At 40.9% G+C, this 15265-nt stretch overlaps 1 pseudogene; it reads left to right on the plus strand.

The window, feature by feature from the left end:
• The first annotated feature begins 463 nt into the window (after positions 1 to 463).
• Positions 464 to 15265, plus strand: part of LOC141167245 (uncharacterized) — a 52351-nt pseudogene continuing 37549 nt past the window's right edge.

Below are 15265 nucleotides of genomic sequence, written 5' to 3' on the forward strand. Positions count from 1 at the left end.
GAATACCAAGAGTGTGCAAAGCAGTCATCAAAGCAAAAGGTGGCTACTTTGAAGAACCTAGAATATAAGACATATTTTCAGTTGTTTCCCACTTTTTTGTTAAGTATCTAATTCCACATGTGTTAATTCATGGTTTTGATGGCTTCAGTGTGAATGTACAATTTTCATAGTTATGAAAATACAGAAAAATCTTTAAATGAGAAGGTGTGTCCAAACTTTTGGTCTGTACTGTACATATACAGTATATGTACTTTGTGTATATATGTGCATAGATGTGTGTTTATGTGCTGTGTGTATATACATGTGTATGTATTTGTGCTGTGTGCATGTACTTTTCTGTATGTGCTGTGTGTATGCATATGTATATATGCATATGTGTTTGTAACATACAGTATGTGTGTGTTATATACGTGTGTGTGTATGTGTCACATTCAGTGTGTGTGTAACAACCTCATTTATAAATATGAGAGCTCGTAAGTCTAAACATGATGTCAATCACCGAATGAGCAAAGTCATACTTGTACATCAGGTAAATGGATTGTTTATGCCGAAACCAAAATAATTCACCAAATGTTTGCGCAGTTTGGAAGTTGCACACAAATATTGCCACTTTTGGTATTTTCACACTAGTCCTGGCCAGCTACACTGATATAGGCAGACCATCCGAGGGGCATGGCTATGCCCGCCCATCAAATTCATTGAAGTAATGCTACTTTAGTGGCAATACTTACTTCAGAAATGTACTCCAGTCTTAGACTGAAGCCCATTTCTGCCAAAGGTGCATGGCATTTCTAAGATTTCTAACTCCTTAAGTAGTGTGTGCTTTTTTATAAATTTAGGCACATCTTGCTCTAGTTGTCCCATTAATTAAGACTGGCATGCACAATATCAGTCTAAATGAATCAGGACAATTGTTTTCGGCAGCTCATCACCCAGTGTAAACAGGAAATGTGCTCCTGATAACATGTATGATGACAGAATGATCTGTTAGCGACCATTCTACCCCATTATTCTTTGTCAACCTGTTTAAAGAGGTCGGTCCACAAGCACCAGATGACTTTAATATAGATGTCTCACTTATAGGCCTGAAATAGGCTTGTGTAAATGCACCCTAAATGTTTTCCTGTGATGGCGCAATTTGTTAGCATTTGGGGTCCCATTTTTAATTTTGCCAAAAACTGACCGTGCTGAAGAATGAAGAAGGGTGAAAAAACTGGAACTAGTGGAAGATTGGGCCAAGACAGGTGATGGGTGAGGCTAGTATAATATTTTTAACCCCTCCATTTATTATGCTTTGGGGTCTTAAGAGACTTAACAGCATATAAAATTACTTTTACCAGCAAATCAATTCATCTCAAGTAAATTTGATATGAATGGAGTTTCCGAAGTAGTGCAAATTCGGTGATTTGAATTTATGGAAGATTCGCTCATTTCTACAGCTCAGATCTTACATTGGACATTTACAGGGTTCTTCCACAGAGCCATAGCATAGTCAAATACAGTGGGTACGGAAAGTATTCAGACCCCTTTACATTTTTCACTCTTTGTTTCATTGCAGCCATTTGGTAAATTCTAAAAAGTAAATTTTTTTTTCTCATTAAAGTACACTCTGCACTCCATCTTGACTGAAAATAAAAAGACATGTAGAAATTTTTGCAAATTTATTAAAAAACAAAAACTGAAATATCAAATGGTTATAAGTATTCAGACCCTTTGCTCAGTATTGAGTAGAAGCACCCTTCTGAGCTATGAGTATTCTTAGGAATGATGCCACAACTTTTTCACACCTGGTTTGGGGATCCTCTGCAATTCTTCCTTGCAGATCCTCCAGTTCCGTCAGGTTGGATGGTGAACATTGGTGGACAGCCATTTTCAGGTCTCTCCAGAGATGCTCAATTGGGTTTAGGTCAGGGCTCTGGCTGGGCCACTCAAGAATGGTCACAGAGTTGTTCTGAAGCCACTCCTTTGTTATTTTAGCTGTGTGCTTTAGGGTCATTGTCTTGTGGGAAGGTGAACCTTCGGCCAAGTCTGAGGTCCAGAGCACACTGGAAGAGGTTTTCATCCAGGATATCTCTGTACTTGGCTGCATTCATGTTTCCTTCAATTGCAACCAGTCGTCCTGTCCCTGCAGCTGAAAAACACCCCCATAGCATGATGCTGCCACCACCATGTTTCACTGTTGGGATTGTATTGGGCAGGTGAGGAGCAGTGCCTGATTTTCTCCACACATACCGTTTAGAATTATCACCAAAAAGTTCTATCTTCGTCTCATCAGACCAGAGAATCTAATTTCTCATAGTCTGGGAGTCCTTCATGTGTTTTTGAGCAAACTCTATGCGGGCTTTCATATGTCTTGCACTGAGGAGAGGCTTCCGTTGGGCCACTCTGCCATAAAGGCCCGACTGGTGGAGGGCTGCAGTGATAGTTGACTTTGTGGAACTTTCTCCCATCTCCCTACTGCATCTCTGGAGCTCAGCCACAGTGATCTTGGGGTTCTTCTTTACCTCTCTCACCAAGGCTCTTCTCCCATGATTGCTCAGTTTGGCTGGATGGCCAGGTCTTGGAATACTTCTGGTGGTCCCAAACTTCTTCCATTTAAGGATTATGGAGGCCACTGTGCTCTTAGGAACCTTGAGTAATGCAAAAATTATTTTGTAACCTTGGCCAGATCTGTGCCTTGCCACAATTCTGTCTTTGAGCTCCTTGGGGAGTTCCTTTGAGCTCATGATTCTTATTTGGTCTGGCATGCACTGTGAGCTGTGAGATCTTATAAAGACAGGTGTGTGCCTTTCCAAATCAAGTCCTATCAGTTTAATTAAACACACCTGGACTCCAATGAAGGAGTAGAACCATCTCAAGGAGGATCACAAGGAAATGGACAGCATGTGACTTAAATATGAGTGTCTGAGCAAAGGGTCTGAATTCTTATGACCATGTGATATTTCAGTTTTTCTTTTTTAATAAATTTGCAAAAATTTCTACATTTCTGTTTTTTTTTCAGTCAAGATGCGGTGCAGAATGATCTTTAATGAGAAAAAAATGAACTTTTTAGAATTTACCAAATGGCTACAATGAAACAAAGAGTGAAAAATTTAAAGGGGTCAGAATACTTCCCGTACCCACTGTATATCTCTGAAGTTGTAGTTTAATTTACATTTAATTATTCTAGTATTCACTCTGTGCAATTTCATTTTGTTTTAACATTTACTAATCAACCAACTTTATAAGAAGTGGTTATAATAACAAATATATAAAAATAAAGGTATTTAAAGAATAGCTGTAATTTATAAGAGAATTATGTCCCTTTCTGCTCCTGGATTCATCTTTTACTCTCATTTCATTAGTAAAATGTCTGTGTTCAATGAAAAAAAGACTTTCACATTACAAAGAAAGGAGAGGATAGTTGGTGTTTTCAAAATTCTATGGCGAGGGGAGGGGAGGAATGAGGATCTAGAGGCAGGAAAGGACATTATGGTTCAATCTCTCTGAAAAAAACAGTAACAGTTCTCCATAGATCTTTATTTAGCAGCAACTGTCATCTAGTTTCTCAGTAAGGCCACAGCCCCACTTTCAGTATTTGGTCAGTATCCGGTCAGTATTTTTTCTCAGGAGTGGATGTCAATACCAGGCTGGGAACAATCAGAGAAAAGGTATAATAGAAACAAGTGCACCAATTCTGCATTTATCACCCACTCCTGGTTTTGGCTCCCACTCCTGAGAAAAAAATACTGACCGAATACTGACCAAATACTGATAGTGGGCTAATGGAAAAATCTGTATTCACTGAAGACAAATTTCACCCTATGAACTGAGCATTTTAAGGATGATCAATCAGTCCAGGAGGAGAAAGAAGCAGATTTTTTTGATAAGAAATATGAGAAAGTTTTTTATTTTCGATTATACTTTAAATAATATAAAAAAAAATAAATAAAATCGACAGTTGCTCTTTAAATTTTGTAAAAATTATTTTGAAGGTGAATATTTGTAAGCAGAACCATAGCTGAATATTTAGAAAAAATAAACCGCAACAATGATGATAAATATATTTTTACGGAAGCGCTGTTATGTACTATTAAAGTATGTTTAATAGATACACAGGTGTAAATTGTGACATCAATAGTAGTCACTAGAGGTAACAAAAATGTAAAGACGTTGTCTGAAGGTTCGTGAGTGCAGTGCTCCTTAAACTCCTTACTTTCGGCTTACCAGAAGGAAAGTGTACTCTTTATTGATTGAAAATTGAATCAGCAATATTTTTGCGCCACTGGTCTGAACAGTGTGGTCTTTTATGCTGAAGGCAAATGCATCATTGCCTTTGTAGTAGTGTAGTAGCAAAGGGGCCCTGAAGCAGTCCAGATCCAGCATTCCAGACAGATTTAAAGTAGTGCTTTCAAGCTCTATTGAAAAGCAATTAATAGTAAACTGCAAAATTAGATAACCATCTGTTTTTGGAAACAAATTTGCAAGAACACTGACATTGAGAAAGAACTTGAGAAAAACCTTTCAAAGAAGAAGAGTAATATAATAAATTTAGAGAAATGTTGTATTGGATTTTCTGGAGAAATTATGGTTACAATATTTATATTCCTAAAAGTTTGCCTAAACTCAAGGTACATATGATTGTCACTACATAAATCAGATCTTCACAAAATGTGAAGTGTACATCACTGAGGTAGGAAGGCATGACCCTAACAGTTGAGTATGACTTCTGATTAGGTAGATTAGGCAGAAATAACCATATACTGATCCCTCCCTCCTGGTATACCTACAGTAGCTCTTTCTGACTAGTGCCATCCCTATTTTAGCAACAGAATATACTTCTGTTATTTTTATTTAAGGTCATACCACGTTCATAACACAAATGATAAATTGATAAAAATATATAATTTTTTAAATGAATTTCAATTTGTGATAAGGGCCAGACATGAAAATATTGATGAAGCTTTAGAAGAAAAAGTTCAAGAAGTTCTGATATGGATGAATCTTTAATATATAAACCTGAAAGGTAAACTCAAACTAAACCTACATATGAATCGGTAAGACAAAGAGCAAACTACACTAAGCCTGTAATACTTTATAGAACTATTTTGCAGAAACCTAGAACAAACATTGAATTATTGCTTTGTACTCCATCCCACTCAAGTTAATGACCAACAAAGCTGTGATACTAAGAGATGCTTTGTATGTCAGGTCTCAAACAGAAAAAGCAGAGGTTCATCTTGCAGTAAACTGTTTTCTTACTAGGGATAAGTCTTATTTAAGCTCTAGAAAAAGAGGGTAAATTTAACCCCTTTACGACCCCCCCCTCCTCTTTGATGCGGGTCCGGCGATGAGCCCGCATGTTTTCATGAAGAAACAAAACGAGCATAAACCCTGCTGTAATTAAATACAAGTCCTTCTCACTAAATTCACTTGTAAGTAAAAAGCAAAAATGCATTTAAATAACATAGAGTTCTTAATAACATTGGTTTTGATCAAAAATAGCATAAAAGTCATTCTACCATGGCAAGGTGACCCTATCCTGGATTGTCTTACACTGTTTAATATTAAAACCATACCATGTGTCAGAAGTGACCTGTGTGAATAAGGACAGACAAAGGACTGGGTCCCGAACTCTGGACACCACAGTGTTGGGAAGCTTTTTGAATATAATGTCCTGCTCAAGGAGGAGAGGTCATGCCCTCACTTGCGCAAAAATCCAAAAAGCCAAAAAATTTTACTGGAGTTAGAGTTGGTATACATGCAACATATAAACGTTCACATTGGCAATAAAAGAGACAAAATCTACAAGAAACAAAATGAGCATAAACCCTGCTGTAACTAAATATGTAAAAAGAAAAAGTGCATTTAAATAACATAGGGTTCATAATAAAAGCACACAAAGCCTGATTGTACCTGTATGGCAGTGAAGGGAGGCTCAATGGCACAGTAGGTAAGGCTCTGTGTACTGCAATACGAGCCACATGCACAGGGCTCTGTTATTTGACAATTTTGTCTTTGTTTTGTGACTTGCAATTTACATTTTATCTTGCAAAACTTCAATGTTTTTACAGCAATTTTGGCAATTTTGTTAAACATGTAGCACAGAAAGCATTGAAACTGCCAGGAAATTGGCATGTATAAATGTATAAAAAACATGTGACAGCTAACTACATAGTAGAAGTATATTGCTTATAAGCTCATCCAGGGCAACTTTTATTCAGAGGGCGCAGAGTAAATATCAAGCTGGATTTTGGGCTAATATTGAAGGATTAAAGGGGTACTCAGGGGAGATAAAAAATGTTGTGCTGTCCCTGCCCTCATAAACTATAAAGATGAGATGCCGAGTACAGTTCTATTATCTTTATAACACTTGCAATTCTGTGTGACAACAGCTGCTCCTCACTGCTCCACCCTCTTGTCTGGGACCAGTGTGCAGCTCCCCACTGTGAGTAACAGCCAGTCCAAAAAGAGGGGGCATGGCCATGCCCCTGTTCTTTACAGAGAAACCACTATTATCAGGAGACTGTGTGATAGTAACACCATGGAGCTGCACATTGCTATTGCCCCAGATGGAGGGGTGAGCAGTGCAGTAAAAAGAAGCTACTGTCACAACAGCCCCCTGATAATGTCTCCTTGTCTGCAGTCCGAGTGGGCATGGTGGGGCGTGGCCTGCTCCCTGCTAGCAGCCCTGCAGTGAAGGCGATATTATCAGGGGGCTGGCTGTTACTAGAAGCCGGGAGGGGGCAGGCCACGTTTGTGAAGGCAGGGACGGTACAAAAATGTTTTATCTCCCTAGAGTACACTTTAACAGACAAACACTCCAGCATCTAAAACATTTTTTATTGAACTCCTTGCTCAAAATCATCAAGATGTGCTTCTGGAAAAAATTAAGAAAATCTCTGATACTTTTTGGATCAAGTACTCTCCTTCTGCATAGCTAGCTAGATCTTCATTCTGCCTCTCAGGTCCATGCTTCTACTAAGGGTTCAGTCTCTCTGCCCTTATCCATATGTATGTCACTTGACAAATGGTAAGGTTTTAATATTAGAGTTACGACTGACCGATAAGGGTTGCCATGATGTGACGGGATGGCTTTTACATTATTTTGATCAAAATTTATGTTAACTAAATACCCTTTATTATTTATCATTATTTCTATGCACTGTGCGATTTATCCATTTACTTTTAGGTATTAGTGTATTTTGCTTTTGTCTTTTTTTTTTTTCTGTCTAATGGCCTTATGTGAACATGCATTTACATTTTGCATGCACATCAATATACGTTTCAGTTCAGACTCCCAGGTTTTTTCTTTGTAGTCTAATGTGCTTTAGTGCATATAAGGGTGTGTCCACCCTTTGTCTGAGCTGAAAGGTTCATTCTGCCTCTCAGGTCCATGCTTCTACTAAGAGTTCAGTCTCTCTGCCCTTATCCATAAGTATGTCACTTGACAAATGGTAAGATTTTAATATTAGAGTTAGGACTGTCCAATAAGGGTTGCCGTGATGTGGCGGGATGGCTTTTACATTATTTTGATCAAAATTTATGTTTAATAAATACCTTTTATTATTTATCATTACTTTTATGTACTGTGCGATTTATCCATTTACTTTTAGGTATTAGTGTAGTTTGCTTTTGTCTTTGTTTTTTTCTGTCTAATGGCCTTATGTGAACATTTACATTTTGCATGCACATCAATATACATTTCAGTTCATACTCCCAAGTTCCAGCTAGATCTAAGTAGCATTGCAAGGAAAACATGCTTAGCAAAAGAATGGCACTTTGTTAAATAAGCTAAGCATTGGAACATTCTTGTGCGTACTTACCGTGTAAAGCATGAAATGGAGTCTCTAGGCAATGTTTGTTTCATTGTTTACCAAAGACACCTATTTTTTTTATCTAAAAATGTCTGGAAAAAGTCACCACTCAGTTGGGCTGAAACATTCTACACAAGTGAATAAGAAATCCATCTACATTGGTTACAATGTAATTTTTTATTTTTGTGGTCATTTTGGATGTAGGAACTTGTCTTTTTCATAACAAAGAGCTTCTTTCCTTAAAAAAGCACTACCACTAACTTTTTATTCATTAAATGTGTGTGTTAAAGTGCTGTGGAATATGATTGTCCTATATAACAAAGCATAATAATAATAATGCATGTTATGTAGCATGAGTGTATTAATATACTCACCTACCACTGCTCTCTCCGTTGTCCAGCACCGTTCTGCTCCTTTTCTCAGTGATGTCACCGCTCTGCAGACTGGCTGGGTCATGCCACTCTCTGTGTGACCCGTAAGTCACTTTTACAATGAAAACCTTTTAAGCGTCAAAATGAGGCTCCATAGGTTTTCAATATAAAATAGACTTCCTGCTCATGCATAGCACATAGAACGAGCCAGCTAGTCAAAATTGCAGTGACATCACAGAGAAGCCGAGAAGAACGGTGCTGGACACCAGAGAAAGCGGCAGTAGGTGAGTATATTAGTTCACTTACACTACATAACATGCATTTTTATTATTATGCTTCACTTATATAGCAAAATATCCCAATCTCTGATGATCCCCCGGAACACCATCAAATCCATTACCATCAAAAGGAAAGAACATGGTACCACAACAAATCTGCCAAGAGAGGGCCGCCCACCAAAACTCTCAGCCCATGCAGGGAGGACATTAATCAGAGAGGTAGTGTCACGGGTGTGTCAGATGTAACAGACAGTCACTCTGGTTCTGACAGCAGAAGGTCACTGCGTTTGGCATTGCAGATGCCCACTTAATCCTTCTTACTTTTGGACCCAGCGGCAACTCCCACCTGCTCTGATTGACACACCCTGGTCTGGGTGTTTATAAACTCTCAGTCTACTTCAGAGAGTCGCCAAATATATTTTCATTTTCCCTTATGAAGGCTGGGAGCAATAGCAGTCAGCTATCTTCCTCTCTGGTGCCCTTGGAGGACGTTTGGTGTTATCTCTCTGCTGTCTGCTCAAGCTAAGTTTTCCCCCTTTTGTTTGTCTCCCTTGTCTTTAGTTTATAGTGGGGACTGACCAGTGCTCACCCCTCCCTATCTAGGGCCTAGCTCTAGGGATATACATGGATTAGGTTTCCTGTTTGGCGATAGGTGCAGAACCTATATAGGGATGGTAGGACAGGTAGGGTGATATTAGATCTGCCTAGGGGTCTCCACTCCCCCTTTTTCTCTAGTGTTTTGGCTACCCTCCCCTCATCCCTTCGTGTTACACTTAGTCTTTCCCACACCATGCGTGACAGGCAGCACTGAGTCAAAAGGTAACCCTGAAGCAGCTGCAGAGTTTCCAAGCAGAGACTTAAGTATCTGTACATACCACCACAGTAAGCCGTACACTCCATAAGGGGGCCTTTATGGAAGAATGGGCAGAGAAAAGCCTTTACTAAAAAATTGTAAGGCTCGTTTTGAGTTTGTCAAAAGACACGTAGGAGACTCTTCAAATGTATGGAGGAAGGTGCTGTGGTCAAATGAAACAAAAATTAAGCATTTTGGCTACCAGGGTAAACGCTATCCCAAACCAACACAGCTGAACACCTCAAGAACATCATGTTTTTAAGCAGCAGAGACAAGGAAAATGGTCCGAGTTGAGGGGAAGATGGATGGTGCCAAATACAGAAATATTCTTGAGCAAAACCTGTTTCAGTCTGTCAGTGATTTGAGACTGGGATGGAGGTTCATCTTCCAATAAGACAATGACCCAAAGCATACTGCTAAAGTGAAAGAAAGAAAGAAGTTGATCCAACTTCAAGTCCATGATTCAAGGACAAATTAAAAAAATGTATAGTCTTTATTTCCAAAGTTTAAAAACAAAAATGACAAAAAAAAATCCACGTGCAAGCGGAAAAAACAGCCTCATAACATTAGAGGTAAAGGGGGGACATGGGCAGGGGGAATATGAGGGTAACCAGACGCATTTCGAACGTGATGCGTTCTTAGTCCTTGGTTTGAACATGTTCTTTAATTCTCAAACATTACTTCTAATGTTATGAGGCTGTTTTTTTCCGCTTGCACATGGATTTTTTCTTTGTCATTCTTGTTTTTAAACTTTGGAAATAAAGACTTTATATTTTCTAATATGTCTTTGAATCATGGACTTGAAGCTCGATCAGCTTCTTCTTTCTTTCAAATTGACTGACGCCTTACAGTAGCATGGATCACGAGCTTCACTGCAGATCATATTGCATCGAAAGGTGAGCTGTTTTTTCTCTCTTTTTCACTAATTCTCATACTGCTAAAGCAACACTTGATTGGTTTAAGGGGAAACATGTAAATGTTTTGAAGTGGCCTAGTCAAAACCCAGACCTTCATCCAATTGAGAATCTGTGGTCAGACTGGAAGATTACTGTTCACCAGGGGAAACCATCTAACTTGAAGGAGATGGAGCAGTTTTGCCTTGAGGAATGGACAAAAATCCAGTGGCAAGATGTAGAAATCTCATAGAGACTTTTCCAAAGCGACTTGCAGCAGTAATTGCGCCAAAAGGAGGCTCTACAAAGTACTTTAGGGGGTGAATAGTTATGCATACTGAAGTTTTCAGTTATTTTGTCCTCTTTGCTGTTAGCATCACAAAAAAAGAAAATCAAAAGTTCACAGTTGTAGGCATGCTATTTACATGAACTGATGCAAACCCTCAAAAAAACTGAAATTCCAGATTGTGAGCTAGCAAAACAAGAAAAATGCTAAGGGGGTGAACACTTTTGCAAGCCACTGTACCTGTGTATGTAATTTGGTAGTTCATTTGTCAGTTAAATCTGTACGTCGTGCACAATATCATGAACTCTGACCAGGAATAGAATAGATTTATTCCTTTGATCTTACATAGAAACAGACCCACCAAGCAGTTTACCAGTCTGTAAGGGTGAAAGGGGAAACATGTTTCTTCTTGTACTGTAGAAAGGAAATAGATCTGGCAAAGCTCTGATGTCAGCATAACTATCACCCTTCTCACACATGATGTAGATTTTAATTGCACAGAGGGATGAATCTTCTCTTGCCAGTTCCTACGTGACATTGAGATAGATGAAGCCATTTGTTGGCATTATTAGAGCCAGCTGTGTGCTTGGCTGCAGCTACTGTACATCTCACATCACATGCATAATCTTCACTTTCAGATGGGATCACAAGTATTTGAACCATATGGTAAATCATTTTATTATGTCAAAAGCCACTTGAAACAACTTAAATAGAAAAGTCCTTCAGAAGGGTCTTTTTATGTGCTACCATATTTTGCGTATATAAAAGACAGATATTCAATTTGAATTTTACACTCCAGGAGACAAATGTCAAGTAAAACTATATTAATATAATATGGTATCTAGCCAACTCATGAATTTTATTAGAAATACATTCAAGAAAAATACAAAATATTGTTACCTGTTGAAATTAGATCCATATACAGTAATGGGAAAAAGGAAAGTATATTATCTTTTAATATTATATTTCTTTCATTGGTGCATCAATAATAGTCTGCCTTAAAATTGCTGTTGGGAGAAGGCACCCTTCAAATATGAGAGACCAGGAGCAATTTGCAAATGACGAGTGGTCCAAAATTCCAGTTGAGAGGTGTAAAAAGCTTGTTAATGGTTATAGGAAGCGATTGATTGAAGTTTTTTTATTCCAAAGGGAGTACAACCAAATATTGGGTTGAGGGTGCGAACAATTTTGTCCGGCCCTTTTTTGGGGTTTTGTGTGAAATTATGTCCAATTTGCCTTTTTTCTCAGGTTTTTTTATGTTGCTCTAATAGACACAAAGGAAGTAAACATCTGTATAACAAAAGACGTGTAATTGCAATAATATTCTGGAAGAAATACTTCATTTTTTGGAACAATTTCAAGGGTGCCAACACTTTTGGCCATGACTGTAGTTACAGAAATAATTGTAGAGAACATCAGGTATAAACACTATAGAACCTATGTTAGGCCCCCCTGGTGAGGTGGATTCACAAAGACACAGGTCAGGGTGGACGTTGAGCAGTGATATACTGGAAGCCACAGAAACAAGAGGGCAGATGAAGAGGAAAATGGCAAGTCCAAAGAAGTGTTGAGCCACCCCCGTAGTCTTCGAGTTCGGTTCGGTTCGTCGAACACCCGTATGTTCGCCGAACTGTTCGTCGAACTGTTCGTCGAACACCTTCGAACACCGTTAAAACCAATGGCAGGCAAATAAAAACACATAGAAACACATAGAAAACACCTTCAAAGGTGTCCAAAAGCTGACAAACTGCTCAGAAGACACAACTAACACATGGAAAAGTGACAAGTACATATAGTCATGCGAAAAGAAAAGAGGTGGAGGAGTAAAAGGAGGGGGAGACACAGATATAGGCATGTCATGCCCTTCTAAAACCGAAAAAGTGCGAAGCCGACACGGCCAGTCCGTTCCAGCCCGTGCCACCTCCGTGTCGCCGGGTTTGTGCCAGAGCTGCGGTGGACCCTGACGGCCAGCCCCCCTCTCCCAATACTGGTGCCTGTCTGCTGGTGGGTCGAGCGAGCCCCCCTGTGGTGGAGGCAGGTCTAATCTTTTTAATTTAAATTGTCTCTCTAATTTGAATGAATACACTTTAAATCCTTTTACAAGGATCTATTGGAGGACAAGTCTCATGCCAGCAGCCACGTAATGCCAGCTCCAGTAGCGTCCACTAAAGCTGCTGCAGTTAAAAAGCTTTTATAAGGATCGAGCTCGGCGGTCCCCCGCCAGGCGTCCTACCGCCAGTCCCAGCCCCTATGCCTTGGGGTGCCTCCTGATGCTCTTCACTGAGTATCCCGGGGTCCCGAAGCATTTCCTTTGAAAAAATTAAGTGTCCAAACTACAGGTGGTGTAGCTTGCTTAACAGCTGGGATAATCCGCTGACTAGCAGACACTGCTACTAGGCACAAAGTATTTCCTGGGCTAGATGCAGTTAAAAATTTGTAATTAGATACTCTCGTTGGATGCTGAGAAAGCATTCCATAGAGTCTCCTGGCACGCCATATATTATTCTCTTAAAAAGCTTGGGGTAGGGGTCTAGGGGACCCTTTTATAGCCAAAATCACGGCCCTGTATCGCAATACGTCACCTAGGCTGAAGATAAATGGAACTGTAGCACCCCGAGGGCTCGGTTGCTACAGAGGTATTGCACCTCACCCATAGGTGTGATATCTCACTCTCAGGTAAGGATGGAGTGTGGATCAGGACCCCGACACCTGCACCTTGCCGTGGGGCAGGGCGACCAATTTGCCCCTGAGATGGGCAGACAGTCCCTGTCCCTGGCTGGAGTGGGGGGAGGGAACACCGAGGAAGGGGAACCCTGTAGTGCAGGAGCAGGGAGGAAGCAGTTCCTGGGTGCATTGAGAAGGGAGTATAAAAGGTGGGCACCATCTTAGTTCAGTGCAGAGAAGTCTGAGCAGAAGTGACAGGGAGCAGGGGCTCTGCATGAGCTCTGCTCCGGAGGCGGGCTAAGTAACAGAGGCCCAGGCCTGGAAGAGGGAGAAGGAAGGAAGAGGAGCGGAGAAGGCTCCAGGAACGAGGAACGAAGGGATCCCAGGGGTGCAGACGGGCGAGTCTCCACCGCACACTCGAATCCACCTGCGTGGAGGGGCCAGGCCAAAGGGGGAGACCGGTCCCCGAAACTAGTGGAGGAGGGAAACGAACCTCAGCTAGAAACAGGAGGCTGTGACATTTTATGTGGCACAGCCCCTCGCTACACCCGCTAGGAAGGCACCACATAGGGTCAGGGAAACTGGCGCCAAGTTTACCAAGAGGAGGCCCGAGGCAGCCGGACAAAAGCGTTGGTAAGAAAGGCCTAACAAAGGACACACAAAGGGGGTCCTGTGAAGCGCTCCAAAGTTATCTGGGAGTTGTCTGAGCCCCTCACCTGGTGAGCACAGTACAACATGGGCAGCCGTTACCTGCAGAAGTGGTCTGGATAATAAGGACTGTGAGTAAAGGCCCTGGACTGCATCACTGACTCCATGTCATTACTGCTGCTGCCCTGCACTATCACCCCCATCCTCCGCACACACTGCCCTGAGGCTAAACTCCTCCCATGTGGAGTTATACTATGCTCTGCTGCACCCACAACACCAGCCTCAGCGGTCTGCCCTGCAGCGGCGGTTCACTCTGACCGCAATCCACGGGTGGTGTAGTCGGATATTTAAACATCAAAACCACATAAATTGTTCCGCCACTGGTTTGACCGCCCTGAGCCATGGAACCGGGTCGCCGCCATGGAGACTACAACCACCAGCATCCACCAAAAAGGGTCCGGCTCCGGGTGTCCCAAGGCCCAGGGGGCGCGTCAGAACATTTTCATCACCTTTCATAATCACCAATGGGACAAGGCAGGGATGTCCTCTGTCCCCTCTCTTATACATCCTAGTGATGGAGCACCTGCTCTCATCAATTCGCCATAACCCCAATATTAGGTGGATTGAGGTGGGAGGCACCGAGTACAAGTGCTCTCTATTTGCTGATGATGTCCTAGTATATATCACTCAATAACATATATCCATCCCTGCTGTTATGGCTGAAATAGATCACTTTGTTACATGGTAAAATTTTAAAATCAATGCAGCGAAGTCTGAGGCCCTCGATGTCTCCCTCCCCAAATCCATACAGGATTCCATCCAGTCCAACTTTCCATTTGCCTGGCCCTCACAGGGTATCAAATACTTAGGAATTCCTATTCATAGAGACCTCTCCCGTCTATGTTATCTTAATTTTGGGGCCTTTATTGAACAACTCCATACAGACCACGGTTGGCAAGTTAGAACTGTAAGATTCACTACGTGAACCACTGGTGTTTTGTGGAAAAGCACATGTACACTGTGTTCCAAATTATTATGCAAAAAGTGTTTAGGAGTGATAAGGGAAGAATTTGTTTGTTTGTCAGTTAAACTCATTGATGGTGATGTGTGTCAGGGCTCTTTATATCACTGTAAGCAATTGCAGACAGCTGTGCTAATTAGTTTGGCAGGTGTGTCCAATAAAAGGCAAGACTACTTAAGAAGGCTGTCCCACATTATTAAGCAGCCTACATTTTCTGCCAAAATGGGAAAGAAAAAGGATGTGTCGGCTGCTGAGAAGCAACAAATTGTGCAGTATTTAGGTCAAGGCATGACTACAATCAACATTGCCAAGACACTTCATCCTGATCATCGCACAATCAAGAAGTATGTAGCTGATTCACAGTACACACGTGTGCGTGCTGATAAGGTAAAATTGAGGACTCTTTACTACAGGCAATTACGTCAGGTTAAAAGAGCAGCGGCAAAAAAGCCTTG

This window comes from Phyllobates terribilis, unplaced genomic scaffold (genome assembly GCF_046119375.1).
Source record: "Phyllobates terribilis strain yellow unplaced genomic scaffold, ASM4611937v1 Scaffold_11__3_contigs__length_659146591, whole genome shotgun sequence".
In the NCBI taxonomy this organism is placed as follows: domain Eukaryota; kingdom Metazoa; phylum Chordata; class Amphibia; order Anura; family Dendrobatidae; genus Phyllobates; species Phyllobates terribilis.